The sequence below is a fragment of the Camelus dromedarius genome, chromosome 4, assembly GCF_036321535.1.
Source record: "Camelus dromedarius isolate mCamDro1 chromosome 4, mCamDro1.pat, whole genome shotgun sequence".
Classification (NCBI taxonomy): Eukaryota; Metazoa; Chordata; class Mammalia; order Artiodactyla; family Camelidae; genus Camelus; species Camelus dromedarius.
Genome location: NC_087439.1, coordinates 58,789,915 through 58,816,374, shown reverse-complemented (window position 1 = coordinate 58,816,374; position 26,460 = coordinate 58,789,915). Strand labels below are relative to the sequence as shown.

General features: G+C 34.4%; 1 protein-coding gene across 5 annotated transcripts in view; it reads right to left on the bottom strand.

Annotated features, from left to right (window-relative positions):
* The window catches only part of GULP1 (GULP PTB domain containing engulfment adaptor 1), a 253,310-nt gene that overhangs the window by 136,948 nt on the left and 89,902 nt on the right, over nt 1–26,460 (bottom strand). For all 5 annotated transcript variants that reach the window (XM_064484972.1, XM_064484971.1, XM_010991800.3 and 2 more), the window contains one exon: nt 17,434–17,571. The gene's annotated coding sequence lies outside the window, so the exon portion shown is untranslated. The remainder of the gene's footprint in view (nt 1–17,433; nt 17,572–26,460) is intronic.

The following is a 26,460-nucleotide window of genomic DNA, read 5'->3' as shown; positions in this document are numbered from 1 at the left end:
ATATATATGTATATATGTATGTATGTATGAATATATGTATATAACCCTGCAGTCTTCTGAGATCAAGTTGCTTTAATCTTAGATGAAATAGATTCTATTAGAGATCATTCCAGCTAGCCCTGAGATACAGAAACCACAGTGGTCTTCATGCTGCAGTCTTTAAAAAAAAAATGTCCCCCAAATGTACCCTTAACTCTTGTCTGCCAAATACACAATTTCCCTAGATTTACTTCTATCAGAAGCTCCAATGGACTATATGGAGAAAATTCTCAGGATCATATTAATCTACAGCAAGAAATCAGTTATTTGCAAAGTCATTTAAGACTATGAAATGAAGCAAGTGAACTTTAAGTTCTTAAATATTGCTGAAAGTCATATTTAAACACTGCATTCCAACATCACAAGACTTATCCCACATGATAGCATATTTACTCTTGATATAATAATATTCCATAAAACCGAGAATTATAATTTGTTACAAAGAAGTTGTAAACACCACCTTTTCACTCTGTTAGAAGCCTGTTTTACAATTTTAAAACAGTCTTGCAAATTAATTCCACTTAAGAAATTATAAAGTACTCTAATTATATAAAGTTTATTTTTTGAAGAGACCAGAACTATTTCTGTCATTGTGCGATTAAGAAATTTACATATATTCAATAAAAGAAATTGAAATCATTTTCCTGTCACAAATATAATTTTAGGATAGAACAAAATTATAAGCCCCTGACATATTACAAAAACTGCTTTTAATGATTAATAGTGTCAAGTTCTCAGAGGAATTGCCAAGCCACTGACATATTTAGCCTTTCCAGCTTTAGCATTCTTTTGAACACCCTGGGAGGGCGAGCATCTTATCTGTCAAATCCTTCACTTAGTTTTTGCTAAATTAAGCTCTAAAAAATACATACATTATTTTTTTTTTCCAGTGAAGATTACTGAAGTGTTATGCTTTAGAATAAGTGCCTTACTGGCTAGAATCATATTAATAAGTCATAAAAATGATTTGTCAAATGGATACAGAGCTGTAGTTAATATTCCAATTAAAAATATATCTGTATAGCTTCTCTGTAAAGAAAATGACAGAATTTAGTAAAGTAGACATATGATAAAAACTGGTTACCAACTAGAAGCATATAAAAATCAATCAATAACTAAAAATATTTTCCTTATAAAACAATACTAACTTAAACTTATTTTACTATGTTAAAATAAATTTAGTGTTTAAAAAGCAAACTGAAATAGGAACATCTCTCAGCAAATGCAATAACCCACTAATATAATATGATTTAGCCCCCAAATAATTATTTTGACATTTAGTCATAATTAGTGCATAAGATAAAGGTATAGATTTTTTAATTATTCATTTCTTTTATTTACAGACAATGTCAGAGAATTTAAAAATCCAAAAGGTACATAAAAGGGATAAACTGATCTCTCAAGAAATAACCCCACTGTAATGGTTACCAGGGGAAAGGGAATTGAAAGGATAAATTTGGGAGTTTGAGATTTGCAAATGTTAACCACTATGTATAAAAATAGATAAAAAACAAATTTCTTCTGTATAGCACAGGAAACTATGTTCAATATCTTGTAATAACCTTTAATTAAAAAAAAGAATATGAACACAAATATATGTATATATATGCATGACTAGGACATTATGCTGTACACCAGAAATTGACATATGGTAACTGACTATACTTCGATAGAAAAATTAAAAAATTTTTAATTCCAAAAAAAAAAGAAATAACCCATCTTTAAAAGTAGTAACAAAGGTATCTTTCAATCATTCAGTCCCTTATTTAAACAATATTTACTGTGAATTTATATTGTGGGTGATATTTTAATGTGAATGAACAAGACAGAATTAACCTATGCCCAACGGAGCTTACACAGTATCAGGAAAGACAGAAGTTAGAGAAAAAAATAATTGCACACATCATGAGAAGTAAAAAAAGAGATATACAGGGTGCTATGCTGGCATATTGTAAGAAAACCTTAACTAGTGTAAAAAAAAACATCAAGTGGTCCTTTTCTGAGGGAGCAGTGTTTAAACTACAACTTGAAAGATGTGACGTTTACCAAGCGGAAGGAACATGGTGTGCAAAGATCTGAAGGTGTGAAAACCTGGCATTCAAAGAACTGAAAATAGGCCAGTAAGGATGAAGAGTGAAGAAAGGGGAAGAAATGACAACACATAGAGCTGAAGAGAAGATGAGACCAGGAAGAAACCTGTTGGGCACATTTAGCCTTGCAATAGGAAGCAACTGAAGTTGGCTGGAAGATATTAAATCTGCATGTAAATTTACAAATTAATATATGTATATTGTTGAAGTGAATACTAGAAGAGTTAAAAAGCTGTTACCGTAGCTCAGGCCAAAGATGATGGTAGAGAAACAAGGCTGTCTCTGAGAACGGAAGCAAGTGAATGCATTATATTTAAAAGATTTAACAGACAGGATTCGGAATCTGAAAGCAAGGGGGTGTGAGAAAGCAGGGCAATCACCGAATTAAGGCTTTAGCATCAGTTTAAGCTCAGTGGATAAGGAAGAGAGGACTAGTTCTAGGAAACAGATACAGTTCTTCCAGTCAAAGAAAAGCTTCCTGACCTGATTTGATACAGTTTTAGATTAATTGTTAAATCAAATTTGCTGTTTGATGAGCTCAAACCTTTTGTAAAAACTGAAAGATGATGGGAAAATCTATTCAAAGATTTCAAAGTGCACAGTAAAAGCATGGTGCTTTGGCATTTAAACGAAGATTGGGTTAATCATTAGTGAAAACAAGGCACTGTTATAAAATATTTACTAAAGATGAAAAGGAATAACATAATATTTAATTGTGTTTTGCCAAATTTCCTATCATTTTCTTAAAAAATTGGATTACATAAATCCTGTTCCAATAATATGGAATCACTGCAGAGGAATGATAAATGATAATTAAGGTGAACTCTAAAAAGCACCAAAAAGCTGATTAAAAAATGAGCATAATTTGCTTATAAGGCTGACTGAAAATGTTGTTGTAACAATTTTTTAAGTATGAAATATTTAAACATAGCACCGGGAAGCTCTTAACTACAGTTAGTAATTGTTAGGTGGTTAAGAGAGAGTACATATTATCCTGAGACAAAAAAACAGAAACAAAATACCTCAGGAGGAACATGCTTCCTAGTATTGGAAAATTGGAGGAGAATCACTGACTCATGCAAATTAACATCCTGCACATAAATTGATGTTCTGTCTCAAATCCAGCAGCAATTCTATAGTTCAAGTCAGCAATCCTCTGACTTGGTTTGCCACAGAAAATGCATAAAAAATACTCTCATACATAGTTGCAGGCTAATTACCTGAAAACATCATCAGTGGCTACAGGCAGTAAGGTAGTCCTACCTTTGGTGTTGCCAACATTTGAACACATCTGGCTAATTCTATAAAAATAACAGAAACAGTTCAAAAAATGGAATCAATAAAACTCTTGTAGATACAGAAAGATTATGCTTAAGATACTGCTCTAGAGCAAACTCTCAGAGAGACCCCAAACTGTACCCTTAACATAAGTTTTCTGACAACATGAAGAGACCAGTCCATAATGAACAGGTATAAACACGTGTGAAACTTTGAGGCATGCAGGTAGATGAAAGGGAGGAGGGACAGATAGTTAAATCCTCAGCTACAGTTAGAGGTGGAGTTTAACCTTCACACAGTCCATGCTTCTGAACACTGTTCATGGAGACCCCCCAAGGGGGCTTTCTGATTATGAATATATTCTTTTGTACCTGAATGGGAATTTCAAACTATAAAATAGTGGCACCGTCTGAAAGCTAACAACTTCTACATGTTGGTCAGATTAATCTGTAAGGCATTAGTTTGCAGTTATTTAATGACTTCATTACATTTTCCCATTATTATTCCATTAAAAAAAAAAAAACAAGCAAAAAGCTGAAAAGGCAGGTTCTATTTTTAAAGAAGTTCCTTAATTCAAGGCCATGGAAATTGAGAAAGAAGAGAATGCAGTGATGCTCTCACACTGGAAAGTCAGCCGCAGAAGGACAGAGATTTTGTCTATTTTGTTTCCTATCGAATCCGCAGTGCCTAGAAGAGTACCAGGCACGTGGTGTTTGTTCAATAAATACCTGTGGAATGGAAGAGTCCATGAATAAACAAATACAATCTCAGATCATGACTAAGTAGCACAGGTCCATACTGAAACCAACAATTCCAACAACTTAAAGCACCTGCCTAGGAAGGCTAGAATAATGTCCTCAAATGCCCATAGCTACATTCTCACCCTTGTAGGCTTGAGGCCAGGAAAATCAAGACAAAGTATAAGAAGTAGCCAGATCTTGTACTGTACTCTTATGCAGCTGATATTATTTCTGAATATATCAGCAATATACATCTTTAATAACATTTATTAAGAAGTACTGTGAGCTGCTCAACAATGCTAATTATCACGGAAATGCAAATCAAAACTACAATGAGATACCACCTCATACCCATCAGAATGGCTGTCATCAAAAAGAACACAAATAACAAATGTTGGTGAGGATGTGGAGAAAAGGGAATCCTTGTACACTGTTGGTGGGAATGTCAATTGGTGTAGGAACTGTGGAAAACAGTATGGAAGTTTCTTAAAAAATAAAAACAGAACTACCATACGATTCAGCAACTCCACTCCTAGATATATACCTCCCAATACCCAAAAACACTCATTCGAAAAGATACATGCACTCCAATGTTCATAGCAGCATTATTTACAATTGCCAAGATATGGAAGCAAATGAAGTGTCCATCAATAGATGAATGGATAAAGAAGATATGGTATATTTTATACATGATGGAATACTACTCAGCCATTAAAAGTGGAAGTTCGCCATTTGCAGCAGCATAGATGGACTTGGAGGGTATGACGCTAAGTGAAATAAGTCAGGTTGAGAAAGGCAAATAAGGTATGATATTACTTATGTGTCTAATATAAAAAACACAACAAACTAGTGAATATGAGAAAAATGAAGCAGGTTCACAAAGAACAAAGTAGTGGTTACCAGTGGGGAGAGCGAAGAGGGGAGGGGCAATACAGGGATAAGACATTAACAGATACAAACTATTAGATATAAAATAAACTACAAGGATCTATTGTACAAATTGGGAAATATAGACAATATTTTATAATAACTATGATGGAGTATAACTTTTAAAAATTGTGGATCACTATATTGTACACCTGTAACTTATATAGTATTGTTCATCAATTCTACCTTAATTTAAAAATGTTTTTTTAAAAAAGGAACACAAATGCAGAACTGAATACAACAGAAATGTTCACAAAGTTTTTAAAAAGTCTGAAAAAATGACCAATTTCAATCCGAATGGCCTGAGCTGAGCTGTGTCTTCAGTATTATGTTTGTTGAACATATTTGGGCAAGTCACTTAATCCTTCCAGATTTCAGTTTTCTCACCTGCATGATGAGAAGGATAAGTTTTCTTATGCAGAAGTTATTTTTAAGAAGCAAATGTTGGATACATATGAGAATACCAATTACTTCACTACCAGAGACAAAGCAGGCACTAAGTAAGTGGAGTTTTAAAAATATATGCTAAGTAATATATATTACTGCCTTTATTTCTGCATCATACCAAATCATACTGCTAGTTGCTGAACTAGCTTAATTCTGTTTTACTGAAAACACAGATGACCCAGCAATTTTGCAAGTTGGAAAAAAACAAAGGATTCCCAAAGATTCCAATTTTCCTTAGCATTATATTTATGGCTATCAGGGTTAGAGGAAAAAAATGCCCAACATCTTTTCCACACTAACTTAAGGAGTCTGTTTGCAATGAAATATTAAGAATATGATTGGAAGTCTGTTAGGCTTAGGAATAATAGGTTAATAAAGCTAGATAACATTATATCTAGGTTTGGCAACAGAAAGAAACAAGCCAGTGTTAAAAACCTAAAAATTTACAGTATAATTTTGGAATAAAAACAAGGAAAATACTTTGTTACTCTTTGGAAACTTCCAAAGTTCAGAAAATAGAAAAAAAAAAATTCTTTATGCCCTAACACACAGATAGACACATGCACACATCTGGTTATTTCTAGAATAAAAATCCAGTCATTACAAAAGCCTGACAAACTCGAGTGCCATGTGCTGCTTTTTAAAGTGGGTTCAATTTATTCCCCAAATGAGGATTAGGATAGAGATGAAAAGGTGCTCTCTTTACTTCTTCACATTCAAATACTTTGTTTTTTATCAGAATTTATTTTCTTCAGCATTGTTTATTCTGTCATTGAGAAGTGAGAATAAACAGTTCAAATTCTACACAAGCAAAAAAATTTTCTCCCTGCTATCAAGCTAGCTACACTTATCAGAAAACTCACTGAAACTCTGATTATGACACCATTTGAGACTGAAATATTTTCTATGGTTGTAGAGTTGAAATATTTGACCATGTTATAACATAAAAAATAGACATCATACTGTAATTTTGGAAAGAATTATGCAAAACAAAACAATAAAAAAGGTAGCATTCTCAAAAAATAATTTTTGTTTTGAAACTATATAATGACCTTTGTCCTTCATCTTCATTCCTGATAATTAACTATTTCTAACGTTGGAATATACACTGGAATTTCAGGTTGAAATATTTCTCATTTAAACTTTGGCCTAGTTGAAATGTTAAAGGAATATGATTTAAGTTTTTAATTCACTTGATTTCTGCTTTACTCTCTTCTGTTCAAAGAATATCTCTCCCATCCCTCTGCTATTATATATTAATAGGACTCTGCTTAACTTTATCAACTCTTGTTATCTTAGTGCTGTAAGCTGTCTTCAATGAGAGAGAAGGAATTAAGGGCAACTTTCGTAGCTGAGTTCCCTGATTTTCCTCATCATTGCTAATATCTGAGCACTTCACTTTCTTCCTAATCTAAACTTACATGCTCGCTGCCCAGACCACAGAAGACAAACAGGGCTTCTGCAGGTTTGAATACTTGATTACTCCTTGGTTGTATCACAACTCGGCAACTTATCCTTCCCTGGATTCATGGCTTCTCCAGGAATCTGGAACCTGCCATTTCTGAGAATGGTGTATCCTTAGTGCCACCACAGCCCCCTCTGGTAAGGGTCCTCCTCAGTGCATATCTCAAGTTGTGGCTTCCTTCTCAAATCTGACACTGTACCCTTTTGTAGATTTCTCAAACTTTTTGATCTACTGAGGATTCTGACTTACTTTCCAATACCATTCTGAATTGAATCATATACTCTTATTTCCTGTTCCATCCAGGAATTTGAGGTTGTAAGCGGGGTATTACTGTGTGTGCTTGATTTATCATTAGAAATAAAAAATCTGTAATTTTCTTCTGGAAATAAAATTAAATATCTAGTATAAGTTTAAGTTATGAAAGGGGATTTCAAAAGCTCTTTCAATCTCATGACCCTGAAAACTTCTTGTTTGCACAAGTGTTATCTTAGGACACAGAACTATTGTTTTCATTTTCAAAATGATGTTTTCATCCTAATGGAGGTTTATCTTGGAATCTCTTTATACTAGAAAATGTATAAATAAAACTGTAAAACTGAATATGAGGTGAGAGAAGAGAAGAGTTAAGGGATCTGAAGTAAATGAAATACAGAAATGTGGGAGAAAATGAAATATGTAATGTGTCTAGAATAGAGAGATATGTCAGATCTGCCCACGAGAAGATGACAAGTGAAGACTGACAAGGTGTTTGATATTTTTGGATTAAAATGCTTTCTCTCATGTTAATATATGCCTTCTTCATGCAGCAGAGTATAGTTGGTGAAATAAAGACTACCTGGGTTTGAACCCCCATCTTTCCATGTGACCTTTGGCAAGTTTACTCTACCTCTTTCTGCCTGAGCTTTCTTATCTGTAAACTGAGTTTCCTATCTCCAAATATTCCAATGAGGATTAAATATGATCATTTGTATAGATAGCTTAAAACAGTGCCTGACACAAAACAATATGGAAGTGCTGTCAATTATAATTAATGGTATTAATGCTGCTAAGAATGCCATGGAGATTTTTGATTCTCAAGAGTTTACAAAACTCCAAGAAAGAATGGGGGAAAATAAGCCTAAAAACTCCAAGCAGATAGATTTCTGAGTAGAATTTCAGGTTCATAGTCCTAATTAAGTTAAATTTTGCATAGGACAAATCACCTTAAAATATTCTTGTGATAGCCTAAATGGTATAAGGAATATAAACTTGCTTTGAGAAAATCAAAATCTCCATTTAAATGTAAGCATATTTTTTCTATTATAATTATTATTATCTATATTTTCTTATAAAAGAATTAATCAAGAAGTGTATTTCTAGTGTATCTATTACTAGGGTATATTTAAAGCTATTTTTAAAGAAAGAAGGTCTACTTACTTTATAGTCATCAGCAAGTAAAATGTTTGAACTTTGAACTGTCCTTAAACAGCAAAATATTTATACTTCCTCCCAGATCAGGGTTAGCAAATAATTTTATTGATGAATCAAAGTAAACAATGTTACTAAAGCAATTATCAAAATTTTTGGGGAAAAAAAACCTCTCACGGAAGTATCAAATTATTTTCCTAACTGCAAGTACTAGCCAGCATTCAGCTTTTTATAAACATTATTATGAGACATTAATTACATTGTGTTATCTCTTGGTAACTGCAAAAAAAGAACAGACCGTAAAGATGACGTGAGAGTTTCAATTACCTCATCATATCATCCAGTACATGTTAATGGAATAATTGTTTAATATTCCGAAACTGGGTGGAAAAAAACAGAAGAACATGCAAATATATCCTGTTCTCATAGCACGACCCTTGGATATGTAAAGTCGATTTAATATTAAAGCTCTAATTCTGCATTCCACAAATCTAAATACCACTTCAGTCTTAGAAAAATTAGTAAAATCTTCACAGGAATGTTATGTCTAATCACCTTACATAAGGCAATCTGGCATCACTGATGACAAGTTACATAAAAGGATCAATTTCTGGGTTTTATGAAATTGCTCATTCACTGACATGGTTTTCAAAATCAAGATGCTTTCAATCTAAACTTATTTTCTACTTTATGTCCAAAAAGTAGAAGTTCTTTTTCCCCTAATTTATCCAATAGTTACTTAACCCAACAGAGGACGTAAAATCCATATCCCCATATATATTTCAAGGTATTTTATGAAATACTAGCTCAGGTGCGGGAATTCTTTATTCACTCACAACTCTTTTTCCTTCTAAGTCAAAAGATACCCAATCCTTGAAATCAATTACTTATTTTTAAAAGCACCATGCTATGAAAATCTTATTTCAGGCACATTTTATGTGCTAAAATTTACCCCCAAAATGCTTTTTATTCCTCTTTATAAAAGTAGTATATGACCCTTGGATCCACTGTACTTTAAAAACATTAGATAGAATAAAATTAAAGTCACCTAGGAATAACCACTCCTTACATTTAGGTACATTTACTTTCAGTATTTAATATTAAAGGTAGCCAGATACAGTGTTGAGATCTTACTGTAGATGAAGCGACGTGTCCCAGTTTTGCTCTTTTCACTTTGGTTCTTTTTGCATTTTATTTATTCCCTCAGTGGCACCCCACTACATTCAAGATAACGTCAAATTCCTCACCTGGTCCCTTAGCATCTGTCCCTTTAACCTCTTCACCGGCACCTCTTCTCTCCACCCTGCCCTGTGCGCTCTCTGCTGCTGCTGCACTGAACTGCTTTCTCAATGAACTGTGCTTCATCAAAGTGCCGGGAGGATCTGCTATACACCCCTTTCCTCCTGCTGATCATTCACCCTTAGTTTAGACATCTCCTTTAGGTAGCCTTCTCTAACATCCCCCAAGTTTAGGCTCAGGGACCTGGCTAGGGACACCAGCAGTATCATGTACCCTCCCTAGAGTGCGTTAAACACCATCGCCCCAAATCCATGCTCGCTCAGAACCTCAGAAAATGATCTTATTTGGAAATACAATCTTTACAGATGTAATTAGTTCAGGATCTTGTGGTAAAACCATTTGGGATTTAGGATAGACCTTAAATCCAATGACTGGTATTTTTACAAGAGGAGGCAAGGACACACCCAGAGTTACACATGGAGCCAGAGCCTGGCATCAGGCTGCCACAAGCCAGGAAACACTATCAGCCACCAGAAGCTGGAAGAAACAAGGAAGGACCTTCCCCTGGAGTCTTTGGAGGGAACATGACCCTGCTGACTCCTAGATTTCAGACCTCTAGCCTCTAGAATTCTTGTTGCTTAAGGCCACCTAGTTGGTGGCTCTTTGTTACAATAACCCTAGGAAACTGAAACGCCTCCTGCTCTAGACTTGCTGCAATATACTGTTGTACATATTTTAATTCTCACTAGACTATCAGCTCTATGCAAAGCCAGGATTAATTCTGTTGCTGATAATTTTATGTTCACTGCTCAGGGCAGTAATTGGCACATGACAGAGAATTAATAAACATACGTATAAAAGAAAAAACAAATTAGTTTTTCATATTAGTAGATATCTATTGAAACCTGAGTAACACCATTATTTAATCGATGTCAATTTTGCTGGAAAAATCTTTATTACCTGAGATTTTATTGCCATTAGAGTTTGATGGCTTTCGAATGACCTTTCTGAATGAAAGTTTTAGCAACATTGATTGTTTACACTTGTCCACATTGATTCCCCATAATGGTCCCAAAACTTTGAAATTCTTTTGCGGAATCTACCCTCTCCACGTGCTGGCAGTCTCAGGAGAATGTTAATCAAGTGCTATGGTTCCTGGCAAAGAGTAAGTGATTCAAACCCAGCCACGCAGAGTCCCTCAGTGAATGTGGGAGGAAGAGCATTAAACCACATGATTGGTCCAGGTTTAGCTCCATGGCAGTACCCTTCAGAGTCTCTCCCCACTTCCTGCTTTCTAGATCCCTGTAAACACTCTGGCTCCTGTCTTTTCTGAGAACTGTTTCTCTGATGACCCTCTGATTCTTTGAGCTAACCCATATCCTTCCAGCAAAATGCCTTTTTTGCTTAAAGCACCCAGAACTAGTTTCTGTTACTTGCAACCTAAGAACAGTAATTGATATTAACTGATACTCTTCAAATGTAGATGTGATTACTACACAGTACAGATTGCTTGTCTAAATAGGTATTGATCATCATAGATAATCACTTGATCAAAAAGTTTTCAGTTTAGATTGTCAGGCTACCTAATTTGATGAACTACGTGATTCAAAACTCATGATTTACCAATTTCCTTCTCTGAGATATCCACTTCCATCTCTTCATTCATTGCACATAATTATGTAAATTCTATTCTTCTCCCTCATTTATTTCTGTCTTCAATGTAAAAATTATCCTTTTTAAAGATATTTTTATTTTTTTACCAAACTAATTTTTTCTCAATATAGATCATTCTCTAAAAGCAAAGCAAACCATTTTATAAAGAATGTTACCTCTAAAAACAGAAGGCTTTGACATAATAAATAATATCCTCATAGCATGAATAACTAGTTTACACTAAAAGGCCCACAGTTCACCACTTTGCAACATATAGACTAATATATTTGATGAAAAATCACTCTCCTAAGTTTCACTATTTCATTCAAATAGCAATTAATTTATGAAGAAACCATTCATTGCCATTACATATTACATAAATATACAAAACTTTTTTTTCTTTTAAATCTCATCATTAAATGAAAACTAATGTTAATATTGTATAGGTAAAGATCAATGTGACTATTATTAATTATTAGACTAGAAATAACAGTTTATACATACAGATATACTGAATGTAAATGGTAAATGTACAATCAAAAGTCAGTGAAAGCAAAATGGCTTTCTCCAATCTCTCCCAGGGCTTAAAGTTTATTTCCTTTTGTATTTAAACGCTGATCAAGCATAACACACCTTCTGAATAGGATTTGAATCCACTCTCCACTGAGGGATTTCCCTAGACTGTCTTCAGAGAAGAGTGCTATTAGTCTTACTTATTACAGCCGAAGAGGGCAGAAGAAATTATATTTCTAGATCCTATCTGCTACTTTCTTAACACTGCATCACATTTTTGTCATCTACTTACACTACTCATTATCTCGAACGACTGCATCAACTTCCTTACAATAGCCACCTAAAACACTGTCACGTCCGTGAGGATGTATTTTTTAATATACCTAGAAGTTTAAAACCACATGATAGCCACATTTGAATGCAAACTTCATTTAGGGTGTCAAAACTAAAACTGTTTTTTTTGCCACACTTTCTGCCTTCTACTTCTTTTGCACGTTTACACTGAATGTACAGTTGCCTTTATCCCCCCAACACCAGCCAGTCTTGCTCCATCATCAGTCCGTAACTTCCCTTTTGCTTTCATTTGTTTCCTTCTTAGGCTAGTGTGTGAGTTTAGCCATTTTATTGATGTTTTAGGCTCTTCTCCTCTCTTCATCCTTCATCTCTTTCATCTTTGACATTAATTTACAATGGATGAAAACCTATTCTGTGCTGGCCATTATATTAGACATTCTGCTAGGTGCTTTGGATATAAAAACAAGCACCTATCTGCTTACTGGAAAAAGAGAATCTCAGACAAAGACCAGCAAAAATGAAAGAACACAATATTATCTGGAAATTTTTATCTACAATTATGGATCTGTATTAAGGAATGATTAAAAACAAAGTTCAGATTTTAGGAAGTTGAGAGCCAGATCATAAGGGTCTTCTTTTTCCTGAGAATATTAATAGTGAAGGAAATCACATAATCCCACTTTGCTTTCCAAACCACTTTGCAGGGAAAGGTTTAAAGGGGAAAAGCTCTGAAACAGATTGACCATGTAGAGGCTATACTGCTACTTCTAGAAAGAGATCGTGGACGCCTGCAAAGAGTAGGAGAGAGATTGAAGAGAAAGATTGATGAAAAATTTAAGGAACAGAATGAAAAAGACTGGTTAATCAATTAAAGGCTATTAGTATGAAGAAAAAAGTAGAAATTCAAATTAACTCTTAAGTTTTCCAACTTGACTATTCAAATGAATAGTAATTCTAATCAGATAGGTAGAAAACAGGAAGAAAGGTCAGGAATTTTAAGAATGTAAGATAATGATTCTAATCTCTGGCCTGTGGCATTTGATCCATCTACACAGATATGTGAAACAGACAACAAACAAATGGAGAAGTCTGATGGGACAGACAGGCTCTCAGATGGCTTCCAGTGACCTCTTCCAGTGATTCAGGCCCTTTTGTGATCCTCTGCCCTTGAATGTGGGCTGGACCTATGACTCACTTCTGAAATACAGAAAACTGCACAAGGGGTGGCGTATTAATTTACTGTGGCTTCCATAACAAACTACCACAAACTGAGTGACTTAAAACAACAGAAATTTATTCTTTCATAGTTCTGGAGGCCAGAAATCTGAAATCAAGGTGTTAGAAAGACTACTCTTGCTGCAAAGGCTCTAAAGGAGATTTTGTTCTTGCCTCTTCTGGCTTCTGGTGGCTCCAGGTGACTCCTGACTTGTGGTTGCATCACACCAGTCCTTGCCTCTGTCTTCACAGTGTCTTCTCCTTTGTGTGTGCCTCATAAGAACACGTGTTACTGGATTTAGGGTTCATCTAGTTAATCTGGCATGTTTGTACTCAAGATCCTCTGTTTAACGACATCTGCAAAAACTCTTTTTCCAAATAATGTCACATTCACAAGTAACACGAGTTAGGACTTGAACATATCTTTTTGGAGGCCATCATTCAATTCACCACAGCTGGGATTGTGAGAGCAGGCAGAAAGCTAGGTATGAGCAGGGAAAGAGGGGAACAGGCCAAATGGCAGGAAACCATACATCTTGTAAACAACGGGGGGTCCTTGAGCAGAAAGAGAAAAGCAGGAACCACCAGACTGATAAGAAACCAGACATTTTTGAGGTGACAAGTGTCCTGGAAGCAGACAAACGAAGGTGGGAAGAGGCAGGAATCTCCAGTGTCCAAATGTAACCTTTGCCTCATTATGCCCTCATTTCAATAAAATTAGCCTTGCAGATGAGAAGTACCCATCACGCACCAACCCCATGACACTTCCGATCCAGACTACATAAGGACAAAAATCTCTCCTGCCCTCAGGAAGGTGGAGCTGGGAAGAAAATCAAGGAATATGACCCCAAACCTCTCCTTCTTTAATGAATATTCCAGCCATTCATTTTTACACCCTATATAACCAACTTGCCAAAGAAACTCAGTACAGCTGCTCAGCTGGGTCTGCCCACTCTCCCTTTGAGAGCATAGTATAGCTTAATAAATCCTCGCTTTACTTTCTTGACCTCCATATCACACCTCTGAATTCTTTCTGTGATAAGACAAGAACCTACTCTCCTGGTAACAGCATGATACTTCCTAGGTGTGGTTATACAGGAATGTGGTATCCATCACGGGTGCTCACTTTTGCTCTCTCTCGCCCCAGGGCCCCAGGAAGCTAGCTTCCATATCATGCGGCAGCCCTACAGAGAGAGGCCCTCCATGGTTGAGTTTGGAGGTGGACCCCTCAGCCCCAGCTGAGCTCTGTAATGATTGTAGCTGCAGTGGACAGCTTGACTGCAACATCAAGAGACACCTAGAGCCAGAGGCATCAGCTAAGCTGTGCCTAGATTTATAGCCCACAGAAAACTAAGATAATACGTAAGCACTGTTTTCAGCTGCTAAGTTTTAAAGTAATTTATCATACGGCAATAGAAAACCAATATGGAGCTCACGAAAACATCTAGGCTAGGTCAGCCATGATTAAGACAAGCCATGGAAATGGACTCAATTTTGCATTTAAGAAATATTTATGGAGTGCCTGTAAAAACAACACTGTGGTGAGTTTTATTTAGATTTGAATTTATATCTCTAATGATAAATGACAACCCGATCCTCAAAAATCTTAGTCTCAGGAAATGACAGATAAAATCAGGATGCCTGGTATGAGTGAGGAATGTAAATGGTGTTAAGGAACAAAGCATATAGAAGAAAGATCTGGTCCAGGTTCCAAAAGTTTGGAAGGACTTCCTGGAGAAGTTGAATTCTTAACTTCTGCAAACTCACCTACTTATATCTGTGTATTAACAAAGTTCCCTTTCCTTTCAACAATGTAAAATTTAAGGCACCTCTAAGTGGTAAGGACAATTTTCCTGTCCATTACACTAAGATTCCTATAATAAATTTATCTAAGCTCTTAGGGCAAGAACATATATCCACTTTTGTGACTGCTAGAAAGGCTAAAGCTAAATTATTACATACAGTGGCTATAAATCAAATCAGGTCTTTACTTCATACTTCAAGTGTTTTGTTTGATGTAACTTATTTTTACTCTTTTTACTCCAAGTACTCTTCACTTGTATTTGGACTTTTCATAGTAAATAAATGAATCCTCAATTACATAAGTAATTGCAATGAAATTTAAAAATGCTGTGAGTGCACCAGCAAAGGTATGAGCAAAACACAGTGAGAGAGCAGGGCGGAAAAATCCTCAGTGTTCAAAATCAAACCTATTATTTCATCAACACAAAAATCCCACTTTTCCTGTTTTTCCCTCATATCTGTTAATGCCATCAACGTGCCCCTCTTGCCTAAAAGAAAAGACCGTCTCCTCAACCTCCCACCACTTCTACCACTGCCTCGTTTTTATTTACACTACTTTCACCCTAGATAAAGTTTCATTACTTCTTGTTTGAATTCTTGCAAGGTTTGGAAACACTGCTTCTAGGGTAACGTTGATCAGACTTGATGTCTTTGGGAAAACTGTATCAGTTGATAACCCCGTAACTGCATCTCAATATAATTAGTTATCATTTAGTCTTACCTTGAATATGACACAACTGTTACACTGTCATGGTGTATTATATTCATTTGTTTGCCATGCATGTCTCATCCATTACATTATAAGCACCTCAAGAGTGAAGATTATGTCTTTATCTTTTTCTCTACAGTTCCTACTGTAGTGCCTGGCAAATAAAGTGTTTCCAGATGCCAATGAAAATGAAACAGAAAGGCCTACAGATTATTCTCACTCCCTTTGGATTTGCTCTCTCTTCAATAGTCTAACACACATTTCACTGCTAGATTAAGCTTCCTAGAATACCACACAGATCATCTGACCCCCCTGCAACCATCCCTCATCATTTGATGATGAAATATAAATGCCGAAGTATAGGGATCCAAATCCCAGAACGTATTTCCCATGACTCTGCTAAATCTACCCTATTATTCCCATATCCTGAATATCTGCTAGCTCTCTCAGCTCTGTATCTTTGCTCCAACTTGGCCCTCCATTTAAATATTAGCCTGCCAAGTTCTTCCTTCCCTGAAAAGCACAACTCATCTTGTCTCTTGTTTGTGAAGGGTTCGATTCCCAAGCTACAGTATTATCATCAATAACTGCCCTTTCCTTTTACTTTTTCTTGGCACTTAATACATCCTACCTGTACCTAAGGAACTGAAATATGTTTCTTATCTTGCCATAATTTATTCACAATTAGAAGAAGCAAGCAACTAGCAACTCTTTTTGTGCCTTCCTGTACCTAATGTCTACCATCACCACCATCATTGCTCAAATAATCATAGTGCTTGGGCTTAGTGCAATCATAAGTTTTCAATAAATGTTAATTGACTAAATGTATACTTGCTGTCATCTATAAACAATGTATGTTTAGACAGTGGAAAAGATTATATATATATAATATTTACTCTTTTTCTAGACTTGGTTGTGTAAGGGATATATTGGCTGAATACATGTGAGGAAAGGATGCTATAGCTTGCAACCAAAATTTGGAATGTTGTCTTAGCTTTGCATTTTTAATTCAATACAAAGTAGGTTTTGTTACAAAAATTCTTTGAGTAAAAAAATATAAGTTGATGGGTCAAAAAATCTTTCCCAAAATGGCTACTGAAAACTGTAACACATCACTACCTCCTGGAGGTAAATTCAGCAATAAAAGCCTTTAAAACACCACAGCTAATTTTAGTAACTCTACTAATGCAAAATGAGCAATGTATATATCACTTTATCTATAAGGACATTCTCTGAATAATAAACCCAATCTAAAAAATATTTTTAAATAGTGTATGATTATATTAACAGATACAATGAAAAATTCTGAATCATTAATTCATATTCTCAAATAGAACAAAACAGATTTGCTACAAAAATAATAAAAAATTAAACAACAAATACATATTAGCCCAACCAACAAAACAAGAAACAAATGATACAGAACAAAGTAACAAGTTATTTTTAGAAAATAGACTTATTCATAATTTCAATTTTATTTTGCTTTTATGTATTTTACCATTTTCTATAATAAAAGTATTTTTTTTAATATCTGGTACAAAATAAAAACATCTTTATAGTTTCAAATCTTTTTTTGAAATGATGTTAAGTACATAAACAATCACTTATTCTTACCTGGGTAGGTATGTTCAAATATAGTTGAAAGAATACACAGACATCTGACTTTGGAAGGTTTCAATCACCAACACTGCCCATCCAAATTCTCCTTCAATTGCTTCCTCTCTTGTGTATATCAGATGGACTCACATATAACTAAAAATAAAATTAAAATTGTACTCAGTATAATTAATCAATTATTATATTTATGTGCATTTAAATTTAGATATTGCAATGTATATTGTAAAATTTTAATCATATTTCTTGTGAAAGTTCAAGAAAGTTACCCAATAATAGGAAAACAATAGTAAGGCATGTATTTGTTTTGAAGAGACAGAGTAACAGATTACTAGTTAAGGGCAAATAATAAGGTTGCTAGATAATAAATCAAATGTTTTTTAAAAATTGGAGTATAGTATAAATTAAATGTTTTAAATGGATATGCTACCACTGAAACACAGTGATGGTTGGTCAACAATATACCTCCTCCTCCCTTGGGCTTTACAACTAGGCCCAGCCGTCTCCTTCACTTATTAGCTAAACAGACTAACCAAGCGCATACTCAGTCCCTGATGGAGAAGGTGAAACAGAATTTTAGACCTCACTGATCTATGTTAACTTTCATTCCACCTCATTTGCTATGGAGAAGCATTTAGGTAGCTTATCCTTGTATTCATTCTCATGCTATAACTAGAACAGACATAGCAGCTAGTTAAGGTTTCCACATTTTTATTCCAATAGGCAAAAGGAAGAAGTCCTTCCAGATGCAACAGTGCAAATTATGTCCTCCTTTAATCCCATCATTTCACACGCATCTACAACAGAAATTCAAATAGTGGCAAAAAAAAAAAAAAATCCACAGTATAGTATCTCTTCCTGCCAAAACAGCAAAGTAGCTTTCTTCTTTTGAGGGGGAGGGGAGTACTTATACAAAAACAATCTAACTCTTTCATTCTGCCTCCCTCCATAACTTTGATACAGACCACTGGTAATTTGACTTTCTCAAATTATAGACTAAAGATGGATCTCAAACATTTTCTGTCTCTTTGTTTCTGAGCGATCTGAATATTCTGAAACGATCCTTTCCCAACTTAGGCACAGTTTTCTTTCGAAGCCTGTTTATCTATTTGTTCACTCTATTGTTTTTAATTTTCTAATGTAACTTTAGAAATAAAGACAGAAGGGATCTTCATTTAGAAGGCCCCAGAGACCAACTCTGGAGTAATAATTGAAGTAAAAAAGCAAGGGAGAGGCTAAGGGTTACAGGCAGCTCATCGACAGTATTTAGCAGAGAAGGCAACAATTATAAAATCTGAATTGAAACATGAGCAGGGTATATTTTAAGGCCATTTATAGATTTTTATAATTTTAGTGAAAAAAACTTCATTTTCCCAATGATGCTATTATTTATTAAATTAGATCCATGCACATATTTATTAAATCTCTAAGCATTTGCTGAATCTTAGGGTATATAAATGATATAGTTCATTTTATCTTTCCTCAAAATGTAAAGGCTGCATCATCACTTACTTCCAGCTTTAGAAATAGATCTGTTTATCTTGGACAGGAAATTTCAAACATGATACAGCTAAAAGGTAACCGTGGAACTATGTCATGATTTCCAAAGTGATTATTAACCAGAGCATTTTTTTTTCTTTTTTTGTCTCTCTTGGGGAGAAGGGAGAAAAGAGGAGACAAAATTAGTTCTTTTGTAGGATAATGGTTATTTCCTTATTTATTTTGTGCAAATCTTGGTCTAATGGAATGCAATAAGAAAGAAATCACCCAAGATAACATAAGTGACTTTGTTTATAAAAACAAAACACTGTTAAAAAATCCTGCTCCAAAATAGGATAGCAGAGTAAATATTTTCCTTAAAATGGTTAATTCAATTTATCCCCACAGCTTTTATTTCTATCTCAAACTGACTGAAATCCACTCTTACTGTGGAAGATAGAATGTTTTATGCAATGTGACAGAATAAAGAAGAGCACAAAAACACCCACATCAAAACACAAGAATGAACTTGTGCCTACTTCTGTCTTTCTTCTTGCAGGAAAATGACATATACTCTGAAGTGAATCTATTAGATTCCAGTTTGATATGATTAGATTTGTTCATATACAGAACATTTTAAATATTCTTTCAAAAAAAGAGATGTGCTTAGGAGCTGCCCTTTTGAACATTTTAATTTTAAAATATAAAATCTTATTTTCCAACTTGAATAATTCTTAAATTTTTAGTGTGAACATAATACACTCAATTTTATACTGTTTTGCCACCATTTATTACATATTATGAAATTTGAAGATGTACATGAAATTAAGTGAAGGCAACCATTTCTTTATCAAAACTTTTATTTTTCCCAACAGTATTAGTGTAAGAAAAACATTATTAATACTGCAATGACTAGATTCTTCAATTTGTTAATTCAACACTTATATCTTTAAATATTCCATACATAATAAAACCAACCTAAACAAACAAACCAGGTTAAAAGTTATTTTAACTTTTCATCAAATGATATAGAGATCACCATTATCATGATTTTAAAACTTTTTCAAAATCATTTTACTACTTATTTTTCTTTTTATTGTTAGCTCCAAGAATTTAGCAATATTTCAAACTAATTTGCAAAATGTAAAAACATTTTTCCTGGATATTCATTTCTTATTTCCTATTACAGGTATCTTAATTTAAAATATACAAAATCAGATCTTTGGCCCGTGATTTTCTTTTTTTCTGTTTCTCTCTTTGTCCTGTGATTTTAATTAAGTAAATAGTACAATTCTCATTCCAATTGCTTAAGCCAGAAATTTGTCATTATTAATCTCTTTTAGTTCCCTTACAATCTACATGCAGTTAAATCAAAACAAATTCAGTTCAGCTTAATACAGAAGACTCCACTTTGTTACCTCTCCCAGTTTACATCCTCACCAACCCATCAGTAGTCAGCCATGATTTCTCTCACCAGTAATCTAGCATATCACCCTCTGGACAAAGTCCATATGACTTAGTATGCCTTAGCATCTTAGTCCAAATGCCTTAGCATCTTTCCTTAATGATGTCTTCTCAAATGTTTTCATCCTAATGCTCTAGGCAAAAAGTGCAAACATGGTGACTTCAGATGACTGACATAAGTGACTTGGGGCAATCATTTCCTTCCCTTTCCCTTCTAGTCTTCTCACTGAGGCAGTGGTGTACATACAGTCCTAACAACACCCCTATGCTCTAAGGAAAGTAAAATTAATATAGTTCATTAAACAAATATTCATAGAACACCTACTGAAAGCCCAACTGTATTAGTCATTAGGGAGAGGAGAATCAGTCTATCCCTTCTTTGTATGTGTCAGACTGATAAGGACTACGTTAACGGCAAGGTGAAGTGCTGCAGAAAGACAAAGAAGGTTCGGGAAAGTCTTTCTTAAAAAGATGGAACCTCTGAACTATCAGTTTAGAAACTGTCCAATGAAGAAATTGGTAAAGACCACAGCTGGCAGAGGGAACATTGTATGCAAAGGCACAGGAATAAGAAAGAACATGCCACCTTAAGGACAGGTGAACTGTCAGGGATATAAGATTTGAAAACAGAATGCTTATGGAACTATTTTATAAGAAATTTTTGCAATAAAGTAAGGCCATATCAAGAAGCCTCCTGAATGCCATGCTATGAAATTTGGACTTTACCCTAAAGGTGATTTGAATACAGTAAAACAGGGAAGTGATGCAAGAAGGTGTATTTTTAGAAAGATCATGCAGCAAATGTGGTTCTGAAGAGACCATGAGACAGAGAAAGTGAAATAAGTTTCTTCTTAGAAATCTGTGTATATCTGCTAAATGGTAAGGCAAAATAGAAATAGACTCAGGGCACTGCATTCATATTCATAAAATGTAAGACTGCAGTGGTGCTTGGGATTCAATTTATATAGGAAAAGAGCAAGACCAAGGCAACCCTGATCCAGGCTTTCGAATGCTCAGAGATGTCAGTCTGGACCAAGAATTGACTGTTACTGTTCTACATGCATTTTAAGTTCTCTACCCTCAGTAGTCATTATGGTAAAGAAAAAAGTGATAGAGGATGAGACATGACAAACTATTTCAGAATTAATACCAATTTTAAATTTACCAATTTAAAAACAAATTAAAGCTAGTTCTTTCCTCTACATTGACACGAAACTTTTAGCAGTGCTTTCAAGCTGTCACCAGCAGGAAATTTTCCTAATTAGAAGAAGTAGGAGAACAATTATCAAGTCATTCAGTCGTTCTGCTACAGTGGAAAACACAAGCCACTTTCTCTGAAACTTTTGGTTATTATATTTTTCAGCCTAAACAGATTAAGGGAGAGTCTTTGTTCTTTTTAACATTAACTCTTCACAAATTCTCACCTCTCAAATATCAAGAGCCTTTTATGGAAAACACAGTCTAGGCATTGAGATGGATTCAAAGAAGTGACAACTGGCCACAGGTTAAAATTTTACTTGAGTTAATGCATGTCAGAGTGAAATTCATACTTTTTAACTTTTAGTAACTTTTTAATGCAATGGGAATTTGAAGTGGAAAATAAATCTGACTAGGGGAAGGAATGAAAATCTTAGCAATGTTTGGAGAAAAGAGGGGGAACAAAGGAAAAGAAAGCGAGAAACCCAGAGCAAAAACAAGAGTGAGAGCTAAGGAAGAAAGAGCATTTCTCCCTCAATCAGTAATGAAAAGTTCTGGGATTTAGTCTCATTGGCCAAAAAAGTGACACACACACATCCCTAACCAATCACTGGAGACACAGAATCACTGATAGGCCAATCAGGGTGCATCACTGGAGATACAGCCATGGTCAGTTCTCCTAAATCACACGGCTACTACACAAGATGAAAGATGAGTTCCACCAATGAAAAGCTGGCCTATAACAAACACCACAGGGAAATTAAAAAATAGACATTAACGATATATCATGTAAGTGTAGAAAGAAATGAGATAACCCATAGACAGTATGTGGTCTAGCACATTAAAAAAAAGTACTTAGTAATTCAAGACAATTATTATTACTTATGATGGACTGTTTAAAAGTTCCACACTTTCATATTATAAAAAGAACTATAATACATATCTTCATACATAAATACATGTGCTCATCTCAAGTTATCTTTTATTATGGCTTCCTAGAAGTAAAATCACGAGGTTAAAAAAAGTGTTCGATCTTTGAAGTATTTTCTTACATACCACCAAGAAAGAAACACCAACACAGACTTCCACCACAGCAGATGATAATGCTGATGTCAGACCACCTTCCCAGCAATGATCTTTTTTCTAATCTTTTGACAAGTTGTCGAAAAATTGTCTCTTTTTCTGAAACTTCTTTAACTGCAAGTGAAGTACAACTTTAATGTGTTTAAAAACTTAATTTGTAATTTTTCCTTTTGGTGTGCTTTTTTATTTTTATGATATTTTATTTATTTATTTTTTGGGGGAGATTTTGATGCAAACATTAAGTCTCAGGATCTCTGAACTTTATATTCCCTCTGCCTTTATTGCTCATCTCTCCAATAACTATATTCATTCCCTCAACTCCTCCTTTAAATTAGGAAAGATTGGTCTATGTTTTAGAGTTTCCCTTAATGTCAGTTACATATGTTATACACAAAATAACATAAGTTGCTAATCCTTACATTAAGACCTTAGCTATGAATTGACACAAATGTATGAAAGCAATTAAGTCGTTATCAATAGGATTGAAGAATTTTTTTTAAATTAATGGTTAAAATTTTATTTGTCTAATATAGTTTATAGATTTAATTAGGTTTAATTTGGGGAATTAGTCCTCTTATTTCGTTTATCTCCTAAAACTAGGACTATTTCTAAAACACTGCAAATATAGATTTCAGCACCAAATCATTTAGAAACAGATTTTTTTCCAAACACTCTCCATATTTTAAGCACCTCCTTTCTTTTCTTCATTCCTTCTTTTCTCCTTGCTTCCTTATTTTTTCACTTTTCTTCCCTCACTTCTATCAGAAAATAAAAATTATGAGTGACTATCTGCACTATAGTATTTCAATACATTAAAAACATATTCAAGTAATTAAAAAAAGATGACACCTATACTAAAAGCCACTTTTAATTTTTAAAAGACTTTATATTACTACTAAAAACTGTAAAACTGTGTAGATATATTTCAGGGTGTATGGAAATACAGCATTTATTCAATACAGGCTTTTATTAAACACTTTTTTTAAGTAGTCCCACAATAGAGTCTATTGAAATGAAAGGAATCAAGAAACTGTGGTTGATTCCTTAATGAAAAATTGGACCAGAAAGCATTCATTAACTTGGATTACATAAAAAGTCATTAGTTTAATTTTTCCAGCCCTGTGGAGTTTAATTTTATTCATGTTAATATCCATGAAATGCATAATGTATTTAAAGACAAATTTCAGGGAGCTATAATACAGTATTCCAATTTCCCACAGCTAAGGCAGGGGGTGCAGAGAAGAGTTTTACTAATCCTTGTCTCTATTCTAAATTAACTGCAATATCTCTGTAACTGGATATAATTAACTTAAATTATACAAACACTGTTCAATAAAATCTGCAGTACTTTCTATATCAATATAATTCAGCACAAAAGCATATAAATGTATCTATTGTTAGCAAAATAATTATTATTTTACAGATGAGAAAGCCTCAGAAGTGCTATGATCACAAGTATCTTGTGTGATGACTGGTTATGTTCCAAGGCCTTTCTTGAGCAATCAAGCATTTTCAGTACTGAGGTTTTGCAATCATTCTTTGTGTGCTCCACTACCAAATATCAGTATACCATTTTAAACTGCTGCTCTTTTGCTCAGTGGGATTTCCACATAATGATACACATTTCACTATTCATTTAATCTAGTATATACATACATTGTGCTTTCCTGCCGTTACCACTACCACCTCTCACCAAAACCAAAACCAAACCCAAACAAAACACATTCTCATAATAGCACCCTGGGTTTCCTTTGCAGACCTACACTTCTTTCCTCTTTCTTGGTAGTTATGTTTGGCTGAGGGTGACTCTAGGTCTAGAACTGGCCAATGAACGCACCATAACTGTAGCTGTAATTATTCATTCAGAAATGGAAATGTGGACTAAGGTAAAACAAAGAAAATCAAATCAGAACCCTTTCCTAAAACTACTTAGAAAGAAGCAGTCCCTATCCACTTGAGTTGACTAACTGGAGGATTGAAAGCCTGGTGGCTCTTTTGTCCTTGGGTTTCCTGCCTTAAAATGAGTCCAACTCAGTGGAAAACAGAGCTCTGAGAGAAAAATAAATATCCGAGTGCCTGGATTCAGCCGTGTCCAAAACATCACTAGAGAACTTTCAATTATGATAACCAATATATATTTTGTTTTACTTAACTGAGTTTCAACTGCTTTTCTGTCAAGTACAACCAAATAGCCACTCTTGAATCTGTTATTTACTAATGTGTAAGACACATTTTATTGAATTTGCATGTGACTCTCCCTAAATGGAGCTAACAGTATGAAATAATAATGGGCCAAAATGATTGACTGAAACAATACTCAAATACTGAAAACAATAAAAACTTTCCACAAAATTGTTATTCAGCAACTCTTTTGGTGTTTGGAAGGTACCTGTTGTTGTTGGAAGCTGAAAAGGGACATGATGTGCCTTCAGTAGATTTTTCAGAATTAAGGGGGCAGAACTTATGCACTTTAAAAATGTCTGTTTTTTTCTTAGGAAATCATACAATACAGTCTTTCATCAGTTTTAGGTTGGAATATTACATTAATCACATCGTCACTTCTGTTGAAGAGAATATAAATGTGATCAACTTAAACAACTGCAAATAAACAGATTCAGGATTGATATGAACAACTTAATAAGTCTGATAGGTGATAAGAGATGTGGAGCTTTGCTAATTAGAAAAAATACACAAGATGAATGATATCTATTTGTTCTTGCTGAATTAATATTATGTCTTACATGAATGCAAATAAAAAATTGATTGGAGGCCAAATAAAATTATTCTAGCCTGATTATACTCTAAGAAGGTACTTTCTTATTTCTTTGAAGCTTTTCAGAAAGACAATAGCCAAGTAAATCTTTTGTGCCTAACTGGTCATAGGAGTTCCGAAAGCAAACATCTGCTTTGACACCTGGACTTTCACTGTCTGATAAGGATTTGATATCTACTACGTGGTATCTGAATGACCTATAAAAAAAAAAAAAGACTTGAACTATCAGTGTTTACAGAACTGGAAAAATAAACTTCATTTTATAAGAGACCTAAGGATATATGAGATACCTGGGTCTACTATGACTTCACAATTTCATTTTTAAGACTGGGTGTGCAAAATAGCATAAGGCACCAAAAAGTTCTCTCCAAATATCAGCTATAAGAAAAGTTTAGCTTACTGAAGCTCATTTTTCTTCTTCACTGTTCCTTGCTTTAAAAAAAAAAGACCATTTTCCTTTTTCTTAAATAGGTTCGAATATAGTATACTATCTAAATATGCATAAATATACACTGCTCCCCAAAGTCCCCTGATCCTTCTCTGGAATTTTTCCTCCAGTTTACCCCCGCTCTTTTAGACCTTAGCCCCATCTCAAACAGAATTCAATAAACTATCATCACTAAGGAAAGAGGTCATGGACTATAAATATATACCTGAATCATGCCTTCCCCTGATCCCAAAGGACAGAGACCATGCTAAAAAATAAATATACAAAATACAATAAACACGCATTATATTTACCCAAGCTATAAATATCTTTCTCTTCAGCCTTCTCTGTCACACATTTTTCTCACTGGAAAGGAGATATTTCTATCTTGACAAAAGATGAAAAATATCTCTAACTGTTTCAGTTATTCTTCGGTTACTCTGTGATAAATGAAGAGAGTTTCCAAAGGAGATTGCAATCATCTCATCTGAGCCTAATCTCCTGAGACACAGGGTCCCAGAACCCAGTGATATGATTTTTGCGTAGATGCAGCAAGCCTCTTCTTGGTTCACAGATTTATTAGAATAGTAAAAGATGTGGAAAT